Raw genomic sequence first — 22626 nt, forward strand, 5'->3', positions numbered from 1 at the left:
CAGTGTGATGGTATTAGCAGACGGTGCCTTTCAAGGGTTCTTAAGCCATGAAGGTGGAGCCCTCATGCATGGGATTAGTGCCTTATAAAATTGGTTCCCAGGGAAATCTCTAGCCCTTCCTTCATGTGAGGACATCATGAGAAGGCACAGGCTATGAACCAGGAAGCTGGGCTTCACTAGACCGCAAGTATGCTGACACCAAGGTCTTGGGCTTCCCAGCCTTAAGAACTGTGAGAAATAATCTTATGATCTAGAAGTTATTCAGTCTCTTGTATTTTGCTATAGTAGCCAGAATGGATTAAGATGACAATCTATGGATACAAGTGAAGACCATTACAATTGGACTTCCTCCATCTCTTATGCCTTTTTTGGTAACTCTGAATTCTGAAGTTTTATTATTTCTTGCTCTTATTTGAGGAGAAAAAAAAAAACAACATGATCCAAAAAGTTTAGAGATTTCAAATTTGCCTTGAATGTATAATTTTTTTTTTACCTCTTAAAAATTATTTTTAGGGGTGCCTGGGTGGCTCAGTCAGTTAAGCATCTATCTTTTGCTCGGGTCATGATCTTGGGGTCCTGGGATGGAGCCCTGCATCGGGCTCCCTGCTCAGTGGGGATTCTGCTTCTCCCTCTCCCTCTGCCTCCTCCCCCCAAACCTCAACTCATGCTGTCTCTCAAATAAATAAGTAAATAAAATCTTAAAAACATGTTTTTACTGTTCATGTTAAATTTATTATTTTTGTTTGTCTTTATAGCTATACAGTGTTTCCAATATTTCACTGTGCTTTTCAACAAGTGTCAGACACCCAGTGAAGCAAGGAGTTTTGTGTAATCATTATCTTTCTTTCACATCTGAAACTTGAAAAACTGAGAGTGTGACTATAATTGGTATTATGCGCTTAAAGCAAATGTTGCTTGGCCCTCTGACTGTAATGTATATTCAGTTTGATTTGAAGAGATTTTGATTTGAAGTGATTTTCTGTAGTCTCACAGGTCATCCCAGTGTGGCTATCAGGGGTGGCTCCAAGGTGACCTAAAACTTTTGTGTTCCTGGCCAGCCAACTGGTGTTTAGACCATGACCAGAACTCATGAGCCTTTCAGTCACTCAGAGTCATTTTGTGTGAAAGGAGCCTTTTGTAGCCACACTTTCTTCTTTTGATTTGTTTGGAATTATGTGAGCGATAGGAATGAGTTGATGTGTGGGAAAGGCTGAAAAAATGGAGGAATTCTAATGCAGAGCTGCCTAATGTAATATAAGGTGAGTAATAGTTGGCAGTTAATATTTCCTTACTAGGCCAAAGCAGCATAAGTTTTCTTTCATATATTCCCCCAAAAGCAAAGAATATGAGAGACTTTTAAGTGGTCTCTCATATTTTGTTGACTTGTTAGCATCTTTATTTGCTATTCTGATTTCTTTATCTATATCTATAATGTTAAGGATTTTAACAGTCAGAAAAGGAGAAAAAAACCCACATATATTACCACAAAATATAGGAAGAAATGCTCAACCTAGGTTTAATTAGGACAACAAGACCACAGTGAGCTAACATTTTATACACAATAGACTGGAAAAAATTAAAAAAATTAAAATTAAAAATTAAGTGGTCTTATAATATCAAGTGTTGGTGAGGATGTGGATCAGCTGGATTTCTCATTCATTTTAGGTAGGAAGATAAATGGAAGATATTTTCTTGTAATCATTATTTGGGACCTCCCCTTGTAAATTAGAGCATTGCATACCATTTGACTCCACAATTCTACTCCTTGCTCATATACAGTCATATGTACCAGGAAACATGAGCAAATATTTATGATCGCCCTCCACTGGAAACAACCTAATTGTGGCCCCCAAATGAATCAATGATAGTGTTGTGAGCCAAGGATAATAATTCTGCACAATGAATTGCATCCAAAATAAAAGACTAAATAAAACCAGAAAGACAACAAGCACCTAAAAAAGCATCTAAAACATAGAATGTATGTAATTACTTGCTGAATAGATGAATGATTAAAGTCATTGATTTGGGGGTACTCTGTGACTCTAGGTATTGAAGAACATTTAAGAAGACTTTGCTGACTAATTTTTCTCTGATAAGGCAACAAATATTTATTAAGAGCTTCTTTACCAAATAATTTCTCATCACTTAATGATTCTGTATTACATTAGTTTGTATTTTGCTGTGTAAACTACTAAAATATTATCACCCTGCCCATTTTGTAATGAGAATCAGATTATAAATTTCTAGAGGGCAAGGAGCACATTTCTCAGTTTCCTTTCTCTTTTGTTACAAAACTACATGGCGTGTGCCATCAGTAACTGCTTTTTAATGGTGAAACAAAAATCCATTCAGATTTTCCTCCATTCCAAAAATATCTGTTTTGAAAAAAGACAAACCATGGCCAAAGCAGGATCTTTCAACCAGGCTAAGTGCTCTTAGACTTCAAGTGGCTTGATTCATTCATTCATTCATTCATTCATAGTATACAAGTAAGCGGGGTGGGGAGGAGAGAGGAGGAGGGAGACAGAGAATCTTAAGCAGGCTAGAGCCTGAGGTGGGGCTCAATATCATGACCCTGTGATCATAACCTGAGCCAAAATCAGGAGTCAGATGCACCAACTGAGCCACCCAGGAGCCCCTAAAGTGGATACTTTAAAGAAAAGTTAAACATAAAAAAGAAAAGCTTAACGTATATGGTGAAGTTGTGGCAATTATCTCTGTGCGTAGGAATATGTTTGTGACAAATACAAAGAAAATCTTATATGGTAATTTTGAGATATAATGAAATTCTTAGCACACAAGGCATCAATGATAGAAAAACACTGTATATCTGATATTCATCCAATTAAGAACATGCTAAACAGTATGCTATGCTCATTATCTTGCAAAGAAAAATGGAATCCAGGAAGCTGTTGATATTTCAGTTCTAAGAGGTTATTTTTGTTGTTGTTGTTTAATCAAGTACTAATCAGGAGAGATGCACTTTATAACAAGAGAGCCAATTTATCTGACTTCAAAACTACCTAGGCAGTTAGCCTTAGATGATTATTCTTAGAAGTATGTTAGCCCATTTCCAATTAAACTGTACTTCCTGTTGTTATAGTGGTTACAAGAGGCACAAATTGAAAGAGAAAAGGAAAATACACTTCCCCACCCTTTTCCTTCTACCCAGTTCATCACCAATTTAAACCCTCTGATAATGCTAACTGGTTCACAGGTATCAGAGGAAACTCTTTGAGAGAAAGCAACAAAAATCCCAAACCAAAATATCTCACCCAGAAAGGGAGTTTATTGATTCATTAACTGAGTACTCTTTATCTGCTGTGACCAGGATTTATAGCTAGTTATATTTCCTCTGGGTTGACTCCATTTTAAAACAGGCTTTTTAGTAGTGGTTCTGTGTCTTGTCTAACAGGAAAGAGAACTACTGTCCTTCAAGAGTAGAGCAAAAACTAGGTTCTGATAGGCTCATATTGAGCCATCCCTTAATTACTGTGTCCAGGGAAAGAGAATTAGTTTAATGATACATGCTTACCTCTTAGCTATGCGAGTAGGGGGCATCAGTTGATTGCAAATCTGTAGACTGAATGTAGTACAACCTGATATTTGGACAAAAATTTGTGTACTATTATCCAAGGTAACTATGCTAAATGTTGCCATTATCTATTACATTATACTCTTCAAGTTGATGGTACATTTTCTTATAGCTTAAAAACTATGGGCTATATATTTTCCTGGACATAGAGGTATGAGATATACCCAGCAAGATAGAACAATTTTTTGTTTCTTGGTTGGTGAAAGAAAGTGCAAGCAACTTTTTTGCTAGGTGACTTACAAAGGGTCAATTTGGAGCTGTTTTTCTTATTTCTGAACCAATGTGTCAGAATACTTTGTGGCTTGATAAAGTTTTCTTCAAAGAACCTTTGCAGTGCAGGCTTGAGGAAAACTGAAGTAAATTTGCGTTGTCAAAGACTTCTCAGGGGGAAATAGAATCTTCCCATTCCAGTGGAGACCACCTATCAGAACATCAGATAGATTGAAATGATTTCCAATAAGTTCCCCTGTGTCTCCAAAGGAAGATTCACCCTGAGAGAAGACAGGTGTTTGACTAGCAAGTAGTAGGAAATCATGAAGCAAGATTTATTCCATAACAGTCTGTGGCTGGAAGATCTCTCTTTCACAGTGGGTGCACTGTAAAAACAATGGCCCTTGACTGAAAGGGTAAAAGGAGATCTGGAACTTCAGAAACCTGTGCATGATGGACCTCTGCAGCATGTGCTGCATCACTGGCGAGGGTAGAAAGGCTCAAATGATGCACTAGATAAGATCTGTTAAGTGCAATAATTTTGTATGGCAGTGACAACAGAAATGACGATTGTTAGGGCTGGCATGAAACTGGTCAGACAGCTTGAGTGCCTGCCTTCTCTCCTCCTACTTTAGTATTTCTCTTTCCCTCCATCCCTTCCTCCTTGTCTCCCTCCTTGCCTCCTTCTCTTCCTTTGGTAATTCTGCTAACAACAAGTAGCTGAGAAACAGGGATGTCCCTTTGGGTTACACAAGCATCTGTAGTTCTTGACAACTTGGTTAAAGGAAAAGGTTTCAAGAGGTAGCCATTGGATTTCCTTTTAAAATGGTCCTGTGAGGAATTGAGTGTTTAATTTGAATATTAAAAAGATTTATTATCTTAATTATACCTCAAGCTGGTAATGCAGGCCACATTGATTTTACCAGATTAATTAAAAAAAAAAAAAAAACACAAAAACAAGACCCAAAACTTAGAGAGTAATTCCTAAGAATTCTGATACTCCTTCTACTTTCTAGCTTCCAAATCTGATCAGGCTTAAAATTATCTTTAAAATAAATTATTCCCATACCATCAAGTGTGGGTGTGGGTAGTATAACTAAAGAAAGAGTAAAACAAGTGGAAGAGGGGAGGGGTTGTCATAATAAGGGAAAAACTGTACTCTAAGATGGCCGACCAAACCAGTAAGGGAATTCCAGTTCCTGTCTCAGAGCCCTTCCGGGTTCTTTTTTTACCCTGTTTCCCACGCATGCCAAAAGTAGCAAGTATGTGGAAGTAGAAGGGTATAAATTACCCTCCCTGCTTGTGCTCGGGGCTCAGACCTTTGGAGAACAGTCCCCTCTGAGCCCGCCTGTGTTAAATAAACCTTTGATCCTCCAAAGGCTCCAAGTGCTGGTTGGTTCTTCCGTCAGGATCCAGTCCAGGTCCATGACAGTTGGTCAGCAGAGAAAAATGGGGGCCCATGGAGTGGAGAGTCAAGCATTGGCACTTCTCATTTCTGCAGAGGGAATGCTGCTCATGGAGCTGGCAGACATCTTAGTGGGAGTATCTCCATTCTCAGTCAAGTTTCCTTAGCCAGATACCATTGAACAATCAAATCAAAGAATTAGTTCCCTTCATTTTCAAATTCCATGTTCATAAAGCAAACTTACATGTTAGCTCTCCCTAGGAAAATTGTTTACTGAGTAAAGTATATGTTCAGCTGGACTCCTTGGTGGCACAGAGGATGGCAACATTAAACTGAGCTTTGAGAACACCAAATTCAAAATTAATGGAATGAGCACATTGGAAAATGTAAAAATAAATGAAGACAATATCGTTCTCAGTTCAAACTAAAATGATTGATTGAAGGATGTCAGCTTTCTCACAAATACTGTCAAAACTGCAAAAAGTTTATATTGGACTTTTATTCTTCATTTTTTGAGATACTGTTATGTGAGATGTGGGGTACACACCACAGAGCATGAGACTCGTGTTTTCTGCCCTGTTCTGATCTGAGGGCTTCAAGAAGTCTTCCTTGGGGAAATAGCATGTGACCTGGGATATGGGAACATTAATGGTAGCAGAAGACAGTGGGGAAGATTTCTAAATTGTATCAGTCAGGGTTTTAGATTACAAACAATAGAAGCCAACTGACTATCAGATTAAAAAAACAAATCACTGAAAAAACATTGGGCAGGTCGCAGAATCAATTGGGAGACTGGGAAATAGGATTAGAGAACAAGAATCCCCCCAAAAAAGTTAGACAATGGAAAATAGTCCAGAACACACCATGCTAATTTTTGCTTCAGATGCTGTAACTGGTGCTGTTTGCACCTGATATTTGTGCTGAGCTATAAGTAAGCTGACGGGTACTGTGTCCTTGTTTCATTTCTGCAGTTCAGAATCTGGCAGGAGCATCTGATTGGCCAAGTATGGTAGCCGTTTTCTGAGATGGGCTCCTATGGATGATAATTACTTGGAGTTCTTCCTTTTGTGTAGTTCCCCTCCTCTCCACCCCATCCCAATATCATATTAGTGTTGATCTCTGTGACCAGTAGAATATAGAAGAAGTAATGTTATGTAATTTATGAGGCCAGATCATAAAAGAAAATGTCATTTCTGCCTTGTTCTTTCTTGGACCACTTGCATCAGAGGAAGCCAGCTGCCATATTCTGAGGGCACTTATACACTTCTCCTTTTGAAGAAGTACACATGATGAGGAACTAAGGCCTCCTGCCAAAAACAGGACCAACTAGTTGGCCATGTTTGTGAACTATCTTGGAAGTGGGTCCTCCAGTCACAATTAAGATTCAGCTAATGCCTTGATTATAGCTTCATGAGAGATTAAGCTGGAATGCCCCAGCTAAGCTACTCCTGAATTCCTGTCCCACAGAAACTGTGTGACATAATAAATGTTTATTTTGTTTTAAATTGCTAAATTTTATGCAAAAATAAGTCACTAAGATACATGGCTGATTCTTGTCTGGAACAGAGAGAAAGCATTTCATTTAAGAGATGAGGAAATTAACTCATTTAAAAAGTCTAAATTTTTTTCAAAATCACTTAGTAAATATTTGCATGGGCCTACCATATACCACTCACTGTTCTAAATGCTTTACAGATATTAACTCATGTCATTCTCCTAGTAACCCTGTGAAGTAGACACTCTGAATACCCTATTAGAGACTGAATTGTGTCTCCCCAAAAGCAGTTATGTTGCAGCCCTAGCCTCCAGTGTGACTGTATTTGGAGCCCCAAAGAAGTAATTAAGGTTAAATGAGGTCATATGTGTGGGGGTCCTAACACACTATGGTTGACGTCCTTTTAAGAAGAGGAAGAGCCACCAGGGATGTATAAGCACAGAGAAAGAGCCATCTGTCAGTCAAGGAGGGTAGGCCTCAGGAGGAACCAAGCCTACTAACACTTTCTTCTTAGACTTCCAACCTACAAATGAGAAAACAGCTTTCTATTGTGCAAGCTATCCAGTCTAGGATGTCTGGTGTGGCAGTCTTAGCTAATACTAGTCAACACCATATGTTGGTGTGACTCGGACTATTCTGATTGCTGCTTTGACTCTGCTGTGCATTACACCAATCACCCCCACTTTGTCTTTACTGGTTGAGGTTGTAAGTAAAGAAATTAAAGTAATCAGGGAAGTGACTAGTCCACAGTCACATAGTTAGGAATAGTAAATTGGGATTTGAACTCGCAAAATGAATCCACTGTACTGCACGTTAGTAAATCCAGGCAAGAAGATTTTAACAGATACACTTTCCCCTGTGAATTTTGTGTCCTGTACATTTTTTTATTGGAAATTATTGACATAGATTCCAAATAAGCTTAAGAAGTTTTAAAGATTATTTTGGTCTCGGTGTTGGGAAAACTGGACAGCTATGTAAGAAAGAATGAAACTGGACCATTTTCTCACACCATACACAAAAATAAACTCAAAATGGATTAAGGACCTAAATGAGAGACCTGAAACTGTAAAAATCCTAGGAAAGAACACAGGCAGTAATTTCTTTGATGTTGGCCATAGCAACAGTTTTTCTAGGTATGTCTCTTGAGGCAAGGGAAACAAAAGAAAAATAAATTATTGGGACCACATCAAAATGAAAAGCTTCTGCACAGCAAAGGAAGTAATCAACAAATACAAAAGATAACCTATGGAATGGGAGAAGATATTTGTGAATGACCTGTCCAATAAAGGGTTAGTATCCAAAATATATAAAGAGCTTATACAACTCACCATCAAAAAACCAAATAATCCAATTAAAAAACGCACAGACGGCAGGAACAGACGTATCTCCAAATTAGACATCCAGATGGCTAACAGACTCATGAAAAGATGCTCAGCATCACTGATCATCAGAGAAATGCAAATCAAAACCACAATGAGGTATCACCTCACACCTGTCAGAATGTCTAAAATCAAAAATACAAGAAACAATAAGTATTGGTGAGGCCGTGGAGAAAAAGGAACCCTCTTGCGCTGTTGGTGGGAACGCAAACTGGTGCTGCCACTGTGGGAAGTATCCCATAATTATGCTACTAAGTTATTTACCCAAAGAATATGCAAACACTAATTCAGAAAGACATATGTTCCCCTATGTTTATTGAAGCATTATTTACAATAGCCAAATTATGGAAGCAGCCTAAGTGTCCATGGACAGATGAGTGGATAAAGAAGATGTGGTATATGTATATATATGATGGAATATTACTCAGCCATAAAAAAGAATAAAGTCCTGCCATTTGCAACAACATGGATGGATCTAGAGAGTACAATGCTCGTAAGTAAAATAAGTGAGAGAAAGACAAATATCATGTGATTTCACTCATATGAAATTTAAGAAACAAACAAAAAGAGACTAATGAAAGAGCACTTTTTAAGTATAGAGAACAAACTATTGGTTACCAGAGGGGAGGTGGGTGGGGGATACATGAAATAGGAGAAGGGGATTAAGAGTATATGGATCATGATGACCCCTGGGTAAAGTAGAGCATCGCTGAATCACTAAATTGTACACCTGAAACTAATATAACCTGTACTAGAATTTTAAAAATTGTTTTGGTCTTCATTGGAACAGAATAAAAGATCCATTCTGAATTTTCTGGACTATTTGAAAAATGTCATTTATGACTAAATGTTTGCCTGGAATGCACTGGACAGTAAATAAGTTCTGACTGTTACTGTGTCCTTCTCCTTCACCCTCTCAAGCTTCCAAAGGCCTGCAGCAACATCGGATTGGCTGAGCCTTGATCATGGACCCAACACCTTTCTGCTAGTTAAATGCAGGTCACTTTCTTAGCTGTGTGGCAGGAAACTCTCATGTCATAGCTTAGATGGAGAAAGAATCCCAATACTCTTTTGTGTTAACCCAAATGTAGTTCAAGATACCCTCAGTCCTTGCTTTGTACTAAGACACTCAGAACTTGCTTGGTTTTTCAGAACATAACCTATTTTTTTCATACATTTGTGAGGTATTAATATTTTACTAAAACCTCTGTACAGAGGGCAGGATTTCCTTTGCCCAGAGTCTAGCAGAACCTTCATGTGATTGGTTTGCATCCTCAAAGTTGCTCCCCTTGCCATTAGTCTCAACTGCCATTATATCCCCTTCTCTTCCCTTCCATAGACCCTAAAAATCCCCTCTGCTGTCCTGATCATTTTCGTTCCATGCAGACTCCACTCAGCAAGACAAATGCCCTGTCTCGATTGGAGCAGCAACTACTATTGCAGACTCCGCTGCCTGTAGTTAACACTGGTGTGGGAAGATTTGTGTAAAGAGAGAAGGAGTAGAGGAAGCCATTGATGGGCTGGGGCTGCCTGGCTTGCTTTAAAGATGCTCAGATTTAATGAAAAGCATACACACACACTGTGAAACCACAAAGACTCCTGTGCTAGCTAAAGAAAATATTTCTGTAAGCTGTGTTTAGTTGGTTTGCTGCTCCTTCAGTGTCCTCGCCTACCTTAAATGACTTTTTCCAAAATATTCACCCCAGTAACAGGAAGCTGAGATAGTGTATAATGACTTGTAGAAGTGATGAGAGAGTTGGATAAACCACCAGTGATGTCACGGCTTGTAGATAGAAAAACTGGTGGATTCATACTGAAATCACAAGAGTAAAATTTCAGCTCAAATCTGAAAACCAACTGTCTATTTTATAATTTCACTGACAGCCTGCATCCTTATCCTGCACTTACTTTGCCACGTGTCATTGGGTTTTCTACTCCAGGACAATGTTCGAGGCTCTAACCCAGTGCCAGCTGATGGAGAGGCTTAAATTAAAAGCAGAGATACACATGCAAATTGGTAAGGACCTGGCATTTTGGCAATTTTCTTCTTCTGCCAATTAGAGCATTGCCATTGTTTGAGCCACTTCAGGGCCAAAATATATGTTTCACACATATGTGAAACAAAGTAATCAAATCTTGGTGGGAGATGGTATGGATTAACCTATTCTGTTTAGCGCCCCCCACCGCCCCGTCCTCAAGTAGTAGATTTTCAGTAAGAGATTTTGTAGCAGCTCTGTGTGTGGTGTTTTCAAAGAATGCTGTAAGTGAATAAAGTATTAATGCACTTAAAGCTAAACATTGATGATATGTAATGAACAATCTGCTAAATGCTAATATAATTTATCCTTTTTAAAATTTATAAACATGACATATTGCATGCACTTACTGCTAATCTATTTTAGACATTCATTTGGTTTGACCTATGACCATAATACATTATGTTCCTTGAGATATTTATCTTGTCATTTGGAAACAAGATTACAATTAATGCGACACACATGACTTTAAATTATTACCTCAACTAGAGATGTGTGAGTAATGAATTAGCCACAGCTTTGAACCCTCTGCTTATAATTTAAATTACAAGCCCTTAGCTGATGCCTCATTGTAATCCATTAAACAAGTCATGGAATCAAAGAACCACATCTAGTTTTTGATACTAGACTTAGCGATATTTTTCCATTTAGTTTACCTAACCCTAAGCTGATGTATTCAAATTCGTACAAGGAAAATAATTGTAAAAAAGAGATTTACTGGGGCACCTGCGTGGCTCAGTGGTTTAAAGCCTCTGCCTTCGGCTCAGGTCATGATCCCAGGGTCCTATGATCGAGCCCCACATCCGGCTCTCTGCTAGACAGGGAGCCTGCTTCCCTTCCTCTCTCTCTGTCTCCCTCTCTGCCTACTTGTGATCTCTCTCTCTCTGTCAAATAAATAAAATATTAAAAAAAAAAAGATTTACTAATGATCTTAATATTAGAATAAAATCATAGCCAGAGTATATCTAAACTAGATGTACAAAAACATTATCCCTTTTTCCTGTATTCCACTTTTAAGGAGGAAAAAATACTATTGGAAAAAGCTCATCCCAAGGATTTAGTGCATGAAACATTTTTCAGGAGAGGGCTCCATAAGAAAAAGTCCAATTTGTTATGTTTTCTATACCTCCTTCTTGGCATTGACTTTGTCAGACTGTAAGTTCTGTTTAGAAACATTCTAAATATTTGTTGAAGTGTCTGTGGTGATAAATAATAACCATTTATTATGGATAATTGTAGATTAAATTTTGCCCGCTATCTTCCATTTGCTGTGACTGGATGGATACTTTAAGAATAACTGACAGACAATGTTGTATTAGTTTCAGGTGTACGACATAGTGATTTGGTATTTGTGTACCTTACAAAATGGTCACCACAATGGGTCTAGTTAGGATCTGTCACCATACAAAGTTGATATAGTATTATTGACCATATTCCTTATGCTGTACATCATATTGCCATGTCTTTTTTATTTTCTAGCTAGGAGATTGTACCTCTTAATACCTTTCACCTATTTCATCCATCCCTCCATCCCCTCCTCTTAATAAATTATTTAAGCTCTTACTGTAAGCCAGGCACTGTACTAAATCATATTTTATGTATAAATTCATGCTTTTTATGTTTACTCGTATACATATATAGCATATATACTTACATGTAATGTATACTTAAATATTATATACATACATAATTTAATATAGGTAAAATATCTCTCCAACAAAATACTAACGGTCTTAAGAGTAGAGACAGTCTTAAGCCTTTTTATTATTTTCCCCCAGGTGCCAGGCAAAATGTTATCACACAATTGTCACTCAATAAAGACTTGGTGAATTAAGATGTTCCTTTGGAACTTCACATTTTATACTGCACTTCAAGGCAAATAGTTCCACAGGGTGACTAGAACTACAGATAACCCAAAGCAATGGCAAAATAGTAATCATCTGAGAAGCGTAGCTTTCTCTCTGATATATTAAAATGCTGTCAGTGAGCTAGATTGAATCTATCAACAAGTGAAATGCCTGGTATTAGGCCTGAGTGTTGGGTTAATAAACTTCTCTGCATTTATGGTCTAACTGAAGAGCCCAGAGTAGTATATATGAACACAAGAACTATTAAGTACTGAATCATTTGCTACTATCTAAAACATGAGTTCAGATAGGAAGATATTAGAAAGGGAACAAAATAACTGAGTAATTCCTCAACTACACAGGTATTTGGATCAGCTGGATGGGGCGTGAATCTGGACTCTCCTACTTTTTTACTGTGTATCTTGAGGCAGGTGACCTAACTGCTCCGAGCTTTTTGCATCTCTACCTCCATGCAAAGCTGTGGTAGATAATATCACGTATGTTAAACACCTAGAACATTGCCATACGCATGCTAAACAATCCTTTGGATTAATCAAAGGTTTCAAGGTAAAATGATACTTTACCTAAATCTGAAAGAGTAAATCTGAAAGAATGCGGGCAAAGGAAGAGCAGAAGCAAGAAAAGGCAAGAATGAGAGCAGTACATACTAGCAAGAGTCAGGGAGTCTTTTATTTTTATTTATTTATTTATTTATTTAAGATTTTTATTTATTTATTTGACAGAGATCACAAGGAGGCAGAGAGGCAGGCAGAGAGAGAAGAAGGGAAGCAGGCTCCTTGCCAAGCAGAGAGCTTGATGTGGGGCTCAATGCGGGGCTCAATCCCAGCACCCTGGGACCATGACCTGAGCTGAAGGCAGAGGCTTTAACCCACTGAGCCATCCAGGCACCCCTCAGGGAGTCTTTTAAAATTGAGTGGAAGAAGTTAGCAGCAAGAGAAGCATGAAAATTTTTTCAGTAAAATGGGTTCTGCTAGTTGGGAGCCTCCTAGAGGTGTTTAGGTGGGAAATGACACGCAGATAGAGACTCCTCAACTGGTCCATTCTCTGCCCGTAGTATCAGAACGTACGTTGTGGATGGCACATGGTTGTACCTGAATACTCCTTTATCTTTGCTTTTCTTCCCCAGAACTTGGCATGTTGTCTTGTATTATGGGAAATAACTGTATTTTTTATATAAATTATTGAGTTTGCATGCTGACAGTCCCTCTTTGCTTTTTGTTGGATAGTTCTACAAAAGAGAGTAAGTATATACATATTAAAGATGACCAATAAGGGCTTAGGCATCTTAGACTTAAAGCTCTATGAAAATCTAATATGAATAGTATTTAATGAATAGTATCCAATATGAATAGTATTTACAAAGAGTATATCTTTGTAAATGCCCTCCTTCACAGTGCCAAATTCTTTGGTATGACTCATAGTATATTAAGATAGTACTCTAAAATGTTTTAATAATAAAATTAATTATAGTGAATATTGACTTAGAATATCTATATCAAAGCTTTTCCTTAATTTTTTTAAAATAAGAAGTTTACATCTTTTGGCAATTTACATTTTAGTTTATTGAACTTATTGTGAAGTTTCACAAATTAAGGCCACTGATAACTTCATCTATAGAATGACTCAATATGACAAATTGTAGAAAAAGAAAATAGGACATTTTCCAAAATACCAGGCCTTATTTTAAGTGAAATTAATCTGTTAGCTGCCTGTTAGGTAGCTCGGTTTTCCCATTCCCAAAGAAGTGGGAATAATTTGTTTTTATTGAACTCAACGATTGTATTCTAAGAAAAATGTCTTTGAAAAAATAAATTGTTATTTTCTGTCCTTTAGAAATAGCTATTTGAGGAGTTTATAGGATTTTCCTAGGTGTCTGATTGAAGCTGTCTGATTCTTATGTAGATTTTCCCCAACATACAGCATTTGGTTTGCAGAATGGTGGCTCACAGGAAAATGGCTACCTAACAGACGCAGAAGTATAATTATGATATCATTAGAAATATTTAAATATAAATAACATTCTATATTTGTCCTTGTCACTTGTCTAGGTTTTGACAGGAGGAGCTGGTTTTGATGGGATTCCTGTGGCCCCATAGATTTTATCCTGTTATCCAATTTTCCGCTGCACTGATCTCCTTCTGTCAAACTGACTGCCAGCCAGCCTTACATTTTCCCGAGAGGAGGAGCAAAGCTTTGTATTATAGTGGACAGAAAAAGGAGAACAAAAAACTGAATTATCCCCTCCAAGTATTATAGTCGCTCTTTCTAATGGAAAATTCCACCATCTGAGGGGTTGGGAGGATAGGGGGTTAGGGGACAGGGAAGATGTCACCTTTTCTTTCAGTTGTGCAAGATAATGTTGCAAAGCTGACCGGACACCAAGCTGAGCAGCATACAGATCAGCAGAGTTTTCCAGGATGCTCAGAGTCACAAGAGTGGCTGAGAAGCTGCCAAAACTGGTTTATGCTGAGTATTTCCTCACATTTCAAATATTGATTTGCTATTGTGTAAAATGAAAGCATACTTACGAGTCACAGTGCAAGGAAAAAGAATTGGGGCGTTTTCCCCTCCATGTGAAGATGTTGCAGTGGATGGTGTTTTACTTTGAGGTTTTTCCATTGACATTGGCTCATCGTTCAGGGACTACAGCAGAGATCAGACAGATTAGAAAAATGAGTGGATTTGACGGAATGTTAAATAGTAGGGAAAAGTGAGAAGTGGGGTGAGGTAGCAAGGTCAGGCCCCAACTAAAAGCCTTCAAAATACCAAATTGCAAAAACCAAACCAAACTGAGAAGAAGTCTTGATGTCACACCTATTTTTAATCAGTGTGGCCTATGGCATTTTGGATGCAATCTCTGGATTAAAGAAAGAATGGTCCTATATAGGGCTTTCCAAGTGATACTTTCAGTGATACTGAAAGGACAGGTTTTTAGAACTATGATCACTAATTGTTTAGATCAAGACCTTATCAAGTCTCAGGAACTGTACTTATCCTTTATTTGTAAAATTTAAGACTTAATAATCTTTGAAAAACTGATTGATTACATGCATAAAAAGGCATAAAGTTCATGAAATATTTTCCTTCTTATTTACATTATAAGGAAAATGTTTGTGTTTCTATTAGAATCTTGGGACTATATCTAGCATCATGTGGGTCAGTTTCTATAGCTGTAAGTACAAATGTGTTATACAGAATGGAAAATGTTGAACTGAGGCACCTGGGTGGCTCAATTGGTTAAGTGTCTACCTTTGGGCTCATGTCATGATCCCAGCATCCCAGGATCAAGCACCACATTGGGCTCCCTGCTTAGCAGGGAGCCTGCTTCTTTCTCTCCCTTTGCGCCTCCCCCCAACTTGTGCTCGTTCTATCTTGCTCTCCCTCAAACAAATAAAATCTTAAAAAAAAAAAAAAGTTGAACTATAAAATAAAATAGTTTATTATAAGAAATTCTCATGTCAACCATTAAAATGTAAAGTTCCATTCTGAATTTAGTGAAATGCCTTGCTGAATAGATATGATGTCCTCTCAAGGGCATGCATAGTTAAGATAGTGGGAACAAATGTGAAAGAAATTCATCCATCTTACTTTTCTGGGGAGTCTGTTCTTTAAAATGGAGGTTGTACAACCCTATGGATTAGAGATATTTGTTTTTACCCTCAGTAACATAGCAAATGAAAAAAAAAACTAATTTACCTTCTGATATCAAAGGAAGTTGTGATGTCTATCAGAGTTCTGGAGCTTTGGGGAATTAATTCTTGAGTATTTGCCAATTTGATATAGGAATCAGATCATTTAAATCCATTGTATCCTGCTTGTGAGTACAAATACAGTATTCATGGCTATACTTTGAAACACTTTGAGCACATTCAGTAAAATTAAATTCTTACAGTAATTTAGAGTCTTAGGTCGGTCCAGTGTGTATGACTAATGTTTTGAAAAGAGTTCAACACCTGAAACCCCACCTAATTTGCTTTTTGACTCACATTAATGTATCTAGTCACTCATGTACCATCTTTTCCCTCTGTCTTAAGAGACATGGTTATGAGACAAATTAAGAAAAAAGGAAGTTGTGGTTAATAACAGTATTTTAGTGTCCACACTAACTTTGAACAAAGCTAAACTCAGGTAAGTAGTATATCTGTAGTAGAAGAAGCTGAACATCAAACTATTGAAAAACACTATAATTTCTGGTGTTGTCAAATCTACATACCTTAGCTCCTGAAATTCTGTTCTATTTTAGTATTAAAGTTAATAAATGTGCATATATTCTCCTCTTTCCTTATAAAGTATTCTGCTCAGTAAGCACCTATAATTCATTAAAAACTATAACACATTTACCAGGTGAATAAGATTAATCAAATCTTTAGGTAGGTAGGTAGGCAACCAGATTGAATTGCTGGTTACCTAGTTGAGAGTACACTGAATGGATGTATATAAATAGAAAACAACAAAAAACTAAACATATAAAATCACCAGAAACTACTTCCGTGTGTGGGTATATTTTTTAATAGAGCAGAGGCCATGGAAGATCCCCTGAAGATCTCCTGGCTTCTTGTTTGTGTCCTGCCTGTATCATTACACTCTTTAGTCTGCACCATTTTTTAATTTATGGCTTCCCACGGTATTTTTAAAAATTTAATTTAATTTAACTTGTGTGTGTGTGTTCCAGCATTCATTGTTTGTGCACCACACCCAGTGCTCCATGCAATATGTGCCCTTCATAATACCCACCACCAGGCTCACCCAGTCCCCCACCCCTCTCCCCTCCAAAACCCTGTTTGTTTCTCAGAGTCCACAGTCTTTCATGGTTTGTCTCCCCCTCCAATTTCCCCCAACTCACTTCTCCCTATCTCCCAGTGTCCTCCGTGTTACTCCTTATTGCTCAGAAGTGTTCCGGGGTGCACCTTGCCTGGATCGTGGTTGATACGATCAACCACTACGCCTCCCCTCAACCACCTCTCACCAAAATGACTAGGAGGAGGAACACCCAACAGAGGAAAAATTCAGAGATTGTGCCCTCTCCATCAGAACTATTGGATATGGACATAAATAGTATGTTGGAAAGGGAATTCAGGGTAACAATTATCCAGGCAATGGCTAGGTTGGAGAAAAACATTGGTGACAAAGTGGAATCTCTAAGGGCAGACGTGAAAGCCACCCAAGAGGGAGTTAGAAATGCTATCAATGAGATCCAAAGTAATCTAGATACTCTAACAGCTAGGGTAACTGAGACAGAAGATAGAATTAGTGATCTAGAGGACAAACTGGTGTCGAAAAAGGATCAGGAGGAGGTCTGGAACAAATAGCTTAGAAGCCATGAAAACAGAATTAGGGAAATAAATGACACCATGAAATGCTCCAACGTCAGAATTATTGGGATCCCTGAGCGGGAGGAGAAAGAAAGAAGACTAGAAGATACAGTTGAACAAATTCTCAATGAAAATTTTCTGATGGTATTTTAATGGTGTCTTTTTTTGCAGGCCCAGATGGAGGACATTGATTTTGTTGTTCCAATAACAGTATGAGATATGTTTGTGGTTGCATTTTGGGCTAAAAGAAACTTCATTACAGCTTCCTGTTCCTCTCTATGTTGCTGAAAATGTTATTGTTGGTCAGGTGAGATACCTTCTGTATCGTTAATATTTCTTTTAGATCTTCACATCACATTTTATACATGTAGCAAAATTTGTTGCAATGGTTGGACTTAAAATAATCAGGACTCTCTCTACCAAAGACAGAAAAGCAATCAAATTAACCTTTTGGGAGTGAGCAATTCTTCCAGATTTCTAAGGAAATTCTGTGTGTGCAGTTCTCTTTATGTACTAAGGAATATAGATGAATGGAACACTTAGCTAGTCTCAAGGTTAAAATTCTAAATGAATCCATCTCAAATTGTAAAGAAAGAAAGTGGGAAATATTTAATGAAAAATTCTAGTTCTCTAAAGCCTCATTACTTAAAACGTGCCCTGCTGACAAGCACCTTCAGCCTCACCTGAAATGAGTGACTGAAATGGTGAGGCTTAGACTTTACCATGTAGATCAGAATGTGTATGTTAACAAGATCCCAGGGATGTGTGTACAACATTCAGGTCCCAGAAGCACAGAGTTGGTTTCTGTGCAGTCACTACAGTAATTCAAAATTTGGACTTCTTGGTGATGTTTTCAGAAAGCATTAAGGTTTATAGAGGTACACTGCTTTGTAAATATAGCATGAATTATTTCTGTTTCAATCTGCAACACAAATAAATTTACCTCTCCAATATGGCCAGTTTAATTTTTAATTACTGTTGGAAGCTGAAAGATATATAAGCTTAGAACACAAAATACAAAATAAATGAAACCTCAAAGGTCACATTTGAAAAGCCAAAATACCTACAAACATGCTGCAGAATGTCCATGTGTTTTTAAGTGTATGAACCTTTAAAATCATGCATTTTTTTATAGTATTGAGTTATTGACAGAATAGTTAGTTTTGACTTATTTGAGAGTAAAAATGCCACTGGGGAAGGAAACATATGTTCTTCTCTTCTCCACATTCGAAACTGGGTGAATGAACTAAACTCAAACTTATGAAAATAATCCACCTTCAGGCTGAGCCTTTCTTATTACAGCGGCAACGCTAGTTCAGGCTGACTTGACAGGAATTTGTCAACACCTATAATCAAAGGCTTTAATAAGGCCATTTCCCCCTTTATCATCATGCCCAAGAATTGATGGTATAGGTGATCACTGATATTTGCCCTCTTGTTTGGGTGCCTCTTGATCTGATGGTAAAGATGTGTTAGTTTTCTTGGATATTCTCATTTCCCCCCTCCTCTCCTCTGGACTTTCTTCCTTTTCTCTCTTTCTCTCTCTCTCTCAGTGAAGTATTTGAGTGCCTCTTTGTTTCAGTCTATAAAAAGATTCAAAAGGAACAGAAGACATGGCTCTCATCTTAGAATCTTCTAAGTTTCTAATATTCTGAGATAAAACACCATCTTGACATGACCTTAGTGTTTTTCTTGTTGTCATCATATAGTCAGGGCCAGTTACTTCTATTTTTTACTCTAGTTTCTTTTTCTTTCTTCCACAGCACTTGTGTTTCTTTGTAAGTATATTGGTTACTACGGAAACATCACTCTTCTGGGTGTGGTGAGCACCACAATTTATGTATGATTCTCACAATTTGAGTCTGTGAAACCAAGATCACATAACACTCTTCCATTACACTTCATGCTTTGTTTATAGATATACTTGACTTTGATGAAGATGGCATCCTCCTGTAAAATAATTTTTAGTTGGTTCAGTACATTTGAAGTTTTAATTTAGGCATACTTAGCAAAAAAAAAAAAGTTAACCACAAACATTTGTATTAAGCAAAAATTCTTTTTTTTTTTTAACATCTTGCAAAAATTAACAAGATATAATAGAGGCATGCTGATGTGGTCCTTGAATAGGGGAGTAGCATCTTATCCTGTAACAAAACTTACCAAATGCCATAAACTTTGAAAAAAAATCAAGACAAATGAATATAAACCATTAAAAAGTTGTTTAAAGTATAGTTTTCACATCTATGGTAGGTTGCCTATAGAGTAAAGGGGAAGAATTTTTTTACCCCCTTATTTCATGTCCCAAAGTGAATGGTTCCAATTTAGGTTTCAGTCGTGGGGCCCATGAATTGTCAATAGACAGGTTAACAATAGAAGAGTTTATTATGCCAGTGAGAGAACTCTGTAGTGAGTAACTAGCAGAATAACCAGAGGTAAGTATTCGTATATCTGTGTGTGACATGTGTGTGAGCATATGTGTGTGGGGCAGGGCTTCAGTGTGAAAGTATAGAAGGTTCTTTGGGGCAGCCTCCTTCCTGAAAGGAGGCTGGAATCTGCCCTATAAGGGGGTTGTGGCAACTATATTTACAGGAGGCTCTACTTTTATAAGCTAAGGAAAATTCTGATAAGATTTCTTTATGATGATCCCTTCAATGACTTTTCCAAACTTTCTCAGTGTGCTGGTATTTAAAAAGTTATATTTAGCATTTGTAATATGCATGAATCCTCATTCAATTCAAATGTAGAAAATGTGTCTTAGGATATACTTAGAAAGTATGTCTCTATCTTAAAAAAGGAATGTGAGATTTAGCCTCTATGCTCTCCTATGAAATATTAGAACTAATCTGAGTGGTTAGCATAGCCTGTTTCAGTTATCGCATAATTAATTGTACATCATATAGCCATTGAGCAAATGTGCCGCATTCTTCACCTCACAAAAGATACTTTAAAAAGGGAAATGTGAGCTCCTGGGTGGTTCAGTCGTTAAGCATCTGCCTTTAGCTCAGGTCATGATGCCAGAGTCCCGGGATCGAGGCCCACATTGGGCTCCCTGCTCAGCAGGAAGCTTGCTTCTCCCTTTCCCACTACCCCTGCTTGTGTTCCCTCTCTCTCTGTGTCTCTCTCTGTTCCCTCTCTCTGTGTGTCTCTCTCTGTCAAATAAATAAATAAAATCTTAAAAAAAAAAAAGGAAACTTAAGGAATGATCAGGGAATCATGAACACAAATGGAAAAATGGGCAATGGTAGAAGCATTTGTGTTTGGCTTCCATCTACCAACTCCAAGTTCCCCTGGATTTTTGGATTGTGCTCCCAGTCAGTGTTTTCTTCTTGGGTCTTTGATTGCTGGCTTCTTTTCCTGATCCCTTAACTGTCTACATGCCCATCTTTCTTCCATTACACTGAAGCTTCTCAATGGAAAGGAAAGGGGCTCTGCTCATCTCTTCTCTCCTGTATATTTTGCCTAGTCCATTGTAAGTGGACTACATTTTGCACCAAATATTTGAGGAACCAAATTTTTATTTGTCCTGCCCCAAATCACCAGTGATGGGAAAGTTTAAGGATTGGTGGATACTTTGGATCCTGAAATTATTCCTTTTGGATGATTGATTCTCTGCTTAGGCCCGTCATCTGGAATGTAGGCCAAGGGTATTCCTCCTTTACTTGTTCCTTTCCCATACATACCTGTATTATGCCAGGAAAAGCTGTGAGATACAGATAACTGCCTCACTGAAAGGAATCCAGGGACACTGGGGAAGGTGTAGATATTATAACATCTTTTTCCAGTTGGTTTCTCCTTAGAATAACTACTACCAATGTTTTTTTTAAAAATCACCATTGCAACTGTAATTACTAACTATTACAAGCATTCACCATTTACCAAGCACTGTGCCTGGCAACTGGTGTATATTTCTTGTTTATTTCTTCCTACAGCCCTAAAAAAGGGAAGATAGTGTCTCCATTTTACGTTCAAGGAAACCAAAGCTCGGAGAAGCTAAATCACTTGACTGAATTTACATGGCTCAGTAGAAAAACATTCCAAAGCCAGCTGCCCCAACACAAAGTTGAGGGGGATGACTCCCCCCGCCGCCCTATATAGCAGCACAGGCAGTCAGATTGTTCTACCGTCATTGGAGAACTAGTACAGTTGGGAACACAAAGTAGGTTTTGATTGGTTGTTTCATGTTTGTATCTAGCATATGCATGGCTGAGGAATTTATAACACAGAGAATGGGCTCACATGTAAGCCTCATTATTACTATCATTTTAAAATCTCCAATCACACTTAATTTGCTGTTTAAAGTCAAGTCTTTGGGAGAGTAAGTTGAATTACCTATAATTTCACCTTTCATATTGAGATTGGCTCTCAAGAAGTGTTCAATTATTAGACTAGTGTAACTTTGGGGGGACTTCAAACAATCTAGATCAAAGTAATATGTAGACATGTAATATTACATATTACAGACATGTCTGTAGCTCTCCTGAGGAAAAGGGTAGTCATCCACATTGAGAAATAAAAGTGTTAAATAATTAAAATAAGGCATGTAAAAATGATGATTCTAATGACTATTTTCCTTTGGAGGTACTATGCCTTTATCTGTCAGCCTGGCTTGCCTACCTTATTTACAACATGCTTTTACGTTTGGAAAAATTGAGACTGGTAACATTATCTGGAAGGAGATAGAAACTGCAGAATGTGTTCCATTGTATTTATGCCACTGGTCAGTGCTCTCTGGTGACAGGAGCAGCCGAGGGGACTGACACCCTCCTTGTGGATCAGCCTTCGTGTCAGAGGCAGCAGGAATGGAGGGCTCCGGACTCCTGGGGAGCAGGGCCCACATTGTGCTGCAGAAGATCCCTAAACAGCTTCCGTCCTTGGATAGAAGCACCTAGGTCCAAAACAGGATTTTGTGGACATTTTCTTTGAACAAAACTGTTGCTTTCAGTCAGACAACATACAGTGTTTTATTAAAACATGTATCTTTAAAGTAACCCATTTTATCTAAGCGTTGCTTAAATTGTAGATTTCTAGATTACTTTTAATGCGAGTAAGTTGACAGCAGAGTGAAGACAGTGCTAACACAAGTTTGGTATTTGGAAAATGAAAGAAAATTGGAATGATTTAAAAGTAATTTTTGAAATGTTTATGTTTAAGAAAAACAGCATATCAGTTTCAAGTATATATATTTTTTTATTTGTTCAAGTTTTGTTTAGGACTTGGTCAATAGCTATTTCAATGATTTGTGACTTTTTATTTTTAATTTTGTTTATTTATTTGACAGAGAGAGATTTGTGACTTTTTTAAAAGATTTTATTTATTTGAGAATGAG

The sequence above is a fragment of the Lontra canadensis genome, unplaced genomic scaffold (genome assembly GCF_010015895.1).
Source record: "Lontra canadensis isolate GAN:19392208 unplaced genomic scaffold, GSC_riverotter_1.0 scaffold11, whole genome shotgun sequence".
Lineage (NCBI taxonomy): Eukaryota > Metazoa > Chordata > Mammalia > Carnivora > Mustelidae > Lontra > Lontra canadensis.